The sequence below is a fragment of the Schistocerca piceifrons genome, chromosome 2 (genome assembly GCF_021461385.2).
Source record: "Schistocerca piceifrons isolate TAMUIC-IGC-003096 chromosome 2, iqSchPice1.1, whole genome shotgun sequence".
NCBI classification, from domain to species: Eukaryota; Metazoa; Arthropoda; class Insecta; order Orthoptera; family Acrididae; genus Schistocerca; species Schistocerca piceifrons.
Genome location: NC_060139.1, coordinates 595,988,240 through 595,994,239, shown reverse-complemented (window position 1 = coordinate 595,994,239; position 6,000 = coordinate 595,988,240).

The following is a 6,000-nucleotide window of genomic DNA, read 5'->3' as shown; positions in this document are numbered from 1 at the left end:
GCCTTGAACAATACAACACAACAGACCATAGTTATCTTCATAATTCTTCAAGGATGCTTAAAAATTTATCACAAAATCATTAATGGCCTGTATTTGGGGTTCCCTTTCTCTGTGGAAATAAAATCAACTGATCTAAATTTGCACTCCTCTGGCACTGCAAATATTTCATTGATATCAGCTGACTGTCATGCAAATAATCAGGATCATTATCTTCAGAAGAGTTTTGTCTCATATTTGGAGGTATAACTATGGCCATCGTGGTTCCCAGGCTAGCATGTCAAGTGAAGCCACCTTCTCTTCCTCCACACCCTATACCGCCCACCTGCCGGACTACTCATACACCCCCCCCCCCCCCCCCCCCCACACACACACACACATTGTATCTCACAGCCTGACCATTACTTGACATACAAATACTTAAATTAGCTATTTATCTCTAAATAAAGAATACTGTATACAACCCAAGGTAACTGAGTAAGGAGGAGCATGTGTTAAGACACTATGTTCGCATTCAGTAAGATAGCAATTCTGATCCATCTGGCCATCCAGATTTTGGTTTCCATAGTTTCCCTAAATTGAGTAATGCAAATGACAACACGATCATGGTTGCCACAAGTTTTCCCAAGTGAACTTCCCTGATATTTCCTCGATTTCCAGACAAGTTTTACCATTTTCCCCTGACAAATTTTGAGATTTCAAGGGTAAGTTACGATGTAATTTGACAATCTGTCTTTGTAGCTATGGTACAAGAAAGAATAGTGCAAATGAGGAAATATCTAAAAAAAACTTGCATGAAGATGGAGTTTCCTGATGTGAGCAAAAATCTTAAATACTAACATCGACGTCTTTTGTAATGAACTACTTCAGATGGAGAAAGCATGCCAAATGGTATGTGTGTTTCATAAAAACCACTGATCTTATTTTATTTCAATAAAACGAAAAACATTTGGTGACAAAAACACTCATTTCCTTGGAGTTGCAAGACAGATTTAAAATACCCTCACTGATTTCAGAAATAACCTCAGAAAAAAGTAGGCCTCTTGAAAGAAGTGTACAAGGCGGGGAAAAATTGTGTAAACCAACACTGTAGGCGACTGGCAATAAAATGTTGGTTGTCCTATGTTCGTTATTGTCAGTTATTGCCCACTATGTTATATCTATTATTTTACAGGTATTGAGTGATTTTTCTTCTGATAAATATATGAGTACATAGCGTACAAACCGCCAGTAACTGACACAATTTTCTTCTTCTTATCATCCATACTCCCTTAACACATAACCTGCTTCAAAGTGCCAAAATGTACTAGTACAAATAAAATGTTTATAAAATGCCACCCAGTACAATGTACTTGCGGTGAGACAGTCGCAATTCCTGAAATCCATCATCCATGGCCTCTGGCCTGCTGGGGAGCACTGCAGTCCTGGAGCCATGGATAAACCATGAAAATCCATTGCATTAAACCACACCACAAACAGACTTGGCCTGCAGGCAGACTGGTGAGATTATATGTGACGGGCAGGGTATGTGCATTAGCGGGAACCGAATGGCTCCAGATCGGCAGGTCCTATCCATTACAGATACCTGCAGTAATGGCCTGTGGTTTTCGCCCATCATGGAAATCCACTCACGTGGCCGGGAATTCATGAGCCATAGACAGCATGTTGATGAAATGAGGCCATAGTGATCAATCTATGCATCAGAAAACTTGTTCAAATACTTTGAGAATCAATAATGAGAATAGTCCCCCATTCGGATCTCTGGGCAGGGGCTACTCAAAAGGACGTTGGTATCAGGAGACAGAAAACTGGCGTTCTATGGATCGGAGAGTGGAATGTCAGATCCCTTAATCGGGCAGGTAGGTTAGAAAATTTAAAAAGGGAAATGGATAGGCTAAAGTTAGATATAGTGGGAATTAGTGAAGTTCGGTGGCAGGAGGAACAAGATTTTTGGTCAGGTGAATACAGGGTTATAAATACAAAATCAAATAGGGGTCATGCAGGAGTAGGTTTAATAATGAATAAAAAAATAGGAGTGCAGGTAAGCTACTACAAACAGCATAGTGAACGCATTACTGTGGCCAAGATAGACACGAAGCCCACGCCTACTACAGTAGTACAAGTTTATATGCCAACCAGCTCTGCAGATGATGAAGAAATTGATGAAACATATGATGACATAAAAGAAATTATTCAGGTAGTGAAGGGAGACAAAAATTTAATAGTCATAGGTGACTGGAATTCGAGAGTAGGAAAACGGACAGAAGGAAACATAGTAGGTGAATATGGATTGGGGGTAAGAAATGAAAGAGGAAGCCGTCTGGTAGAATTTTGCACAGAGCATAACTTAATCATAGCTAACACTTTGTTCAAGAATCATGAAAGAAGGTTGTATACATGGAAGAATCCTGGAGATACTAGAAGGTATCAGATGGATTATATAATGGTAAGACAGAGATTTAGGAACCAGGTTTTAAATTGTAAGACATTTCCAGGGGCAGATGTGAACTCTGACCACAGTCTATTGGTTATGAAATGTAGATTAAAACTGAAGAAACTGCAAAAAGGTGGGAATTTAAGGAGATGGGACCTGGATAAACTGAAAGAACCAGAAGTTGTACAGAGTTTCAGGGAGAGCATAAGGGAACAATTGACAGGAATGGGGGAAAGAAATACAGTAGAAGAAAAATTGGGTAGCTTTGAGGGACGAAGTAGTGAAGGCAGCAGAGGACCAAGTAGGTAAAAAGACGAGGGCTAGTAGAAATCCTTGGGTAACAGAAGAAATATTGAATTTAATTGATGAAAGGAGAAAATATAAAAATGCAGTAAATTAAGCAGACAGAGAGGAATACAAACGTCTCAAAAATGAGATCGACAGGAAGTGCAAAATGGCTAAGCAGGGATGGCTAGAGGACAAATGTAAGGATGTAGCGGCTTATCTCACTAGGGACAAGATAGATGCTGCCTACAGGAAAATCAAAGAGACCTTTGGAGAAAAGAGAGCAACTTGTATGAATATCAAGACCTCAGATGGAAACCCAGTTCTAAGCAAAGAAGGGAAAGCAGAAAGGTGGAAGGAGTATATAGAGGGTCTATACAAGGGTGATGTACTTGAGGACAATATTATGGAAATGGAAGAGGATGTAGATGAAGATGAAATGGGAGATACGATACTGCGTGAAGAGTTTGACAGAGCAGTGAAAAGACCTAAGTCGAAACAAGGCCCCGGGAGTAGACAACATTCCATTAGAACTAATGACGGCCTTAGGAGAGCCAGTCCTGACAAAACTCTACCACCTGGTGAGCAAGATGTATGAGACAGTCGAAATACCCTCAGACTTCAAGAAGAATACAATTACTCCAATCCCAAAGAAAGCAGGTGTTGATAGATGTGAAAATTACCGAAGTATCAGTTTAATAAGTCACAGCTGCAAAATACTAACGCGAATTCTTTACAGACGAATGGAAAACTGGTAGAAGCCGACCTCGCGGAAGATCAGTTTGGATTCCGTAGAAATGTTGGAACACGTGAGGCAATACTGACCTTACGACTTATCTTAGAAGAAAGATTAAGGAAAGGCAAACCTACATTTCTAGCATTTGTAGACTTAGAGAAAGCTTTTGACAATGTTGACTGGAATACTCTCTTTCAAATTCTAAAGGCAGCACGGGTAAAATACAGGGAGCAAAAGGCTATTTACAATTTGTACAGAAAACAGATGGCAGTTATAAGAATTGAGGGACATGAAAGGGAAGCAGTGGTTGGGAAGGGTGTGAGACAGGGTTGTAGCCTCTCCCCGATGTTATTCAATCTGTATATTGAGCAAGCAGTAAAGGAAACAAAAGAAAATTGGAGTATAAATTAAAATCCATGGAGAAGAAATAAAAACTTTGAGGTTCGCCAATGACATTGTAATTCTGTCATTGATAGCAAAGGAGTTGGAAGAGCAGTTGAACGGAATGGACAGTGTCTTGAAAGGAGGATATAAGATGAACATCAACAAAAGCAAAACGAGGATAATGGAATGTAGTCTAATTAAGTCGGGTGATGCTGAGGGAATTAGATTAGGAAATGAGACACTTAAAGTAGTAAAGGAGTTTTGCCATTTGGGGAGGAAAATAACTGATGACAGTCGAAGTAGAGAGGATATAAAATGTAGAATGGCAATGGCAAGGAAAGTGTTTCTGAAGAAGAGTAATTTGTTAACATCGAGTATAGATTTAAGTGTCAGGAAGTTGTTTCTGAAAGTATTTGTATGGAGTGTAGCCATGTATGGAAGTGAAACATGAACGATAAATAGTTTGGATAAGAAGAGAATAGAAGCTTTCGAAATGTGGTGCTACAGAAGAATGCTGAAGATTAGATGGGTAGATCACATAACTAATGAGGAGGTATTGTATAGAATTGGGGAGAAGAGGAGTTTGTGGCACAACTTGACAAGAAGAAGGGACCGGTTGGTAAGACACGTTCTGAGGCATCAGGGAATCAACAATTTAGCATTGGAGGGCAGCGTGGAGGGTGAAAGTCGTAGAGGGAGACCAAGAGATGAATACACTAAGCAGATTCAGTAGGATGTAGGTTGCAGTAAGTATTGGGAGATGAAGAAGCTTGCACAGGATAAAGTAGCATGGAGAGCTGCATCAAACCAGTCTCAGGACTGAAGACCACAACAACAGCAACAACAACAACAATGATAATAGGTAGCAACTCACCATAAAGATGATTGCTGAGCTGCAGACAGGCATGTAGAAAAGACAATCACACTTTCACAACTAAATTTCCAGCCAAAGCTTTTGTCAGAAAATGAGAGCACAGACACATTCACAGAGTCACTCAGACACAACTCATACACACATGACCTCCATCTCTGGTTGTTAAATTTCCAGCGAAAGCTTTTGTCAGAAAATGAGCGCAAAGACACATTCACACAATCACTCAGACACAACTCATACGCACGACCTCCATCTCTGGTTGCTGCATCTATTGTCTCTGAGAATCAGATCCAAACAAACCACTTCTCACACTTCCCTGTCTCTCATCGGCAGTTGCCAGGCTAGAAGCAGGAAGTGGTGGCAGCACTGACAGCAAGCTGAAGGAGTGGTAGGGAGGAGCTAAGCAGTAGAGTTGAGGGAGTAGGGAAGAGGTGAACGTATTCAGCTGCACCCAGCCAGTGACACTGTATGACACCCTAGTAAACAAACCATTTCATCTACTGAGACAAAAACGAGATTTTTCCAGTGTTTTTTCTTTTTCAAATTTCCCTGACGTGTTTGAAATTCTCTGATATTCCCCGATTTCCAGAACCTGTGGCAGCCCTGATGATTCAATTCCTTCCCCATTCTTCCACTATGCAAGCTTTTGCTGTCTCCACTTTGTCATCAAAAGGGCATTAAGCCCTTATGTTCTTTTCCTTCCTTACTGCTCAAGGCAAATTTTAATGAACTACATAAAAATTTTTATGAACTCTGTGTTTAACAAATAAGGTAAACTTCTTACATTCCGAATGAGAAGACTGAAATTAATTACTGACAACACACACTGTCATCAAAAACAAGTTTAATAACATACAAGACAGTACTGCAACTCTAAACAAACAAAAAAGTTAATTTGAAAGAAGTGTATATGAAAATCCATGTTAAAATAAAAATTGATAATGAAATGTATGTGGTTAATTCTTTGGTTTTGTACCTGCAAAGTGGTCAACTGTTTTAGAAAAATCGATATTTTTTAACTCTTTCATTTCTATTGTCACATCAGATAATCATTCCTGACTTACTATAGAAAGCAAATTGATTTTATTATTATTTTTAGCTTAAAAATGTTCAGTTTTTGCATCAGGCACAGGAACTGTTAGGCATATCAGGACTGCTATGCAAATGTCAGGGTAACTGAACATTAGTGAGCCATGTTTTACTAAAAATTACTATGCAAAGTCTTATACACCAGACAGTTCTTACATTCAACATTAGGTGTTTAGAAATAGAGAAGAAACAAACCCAAAA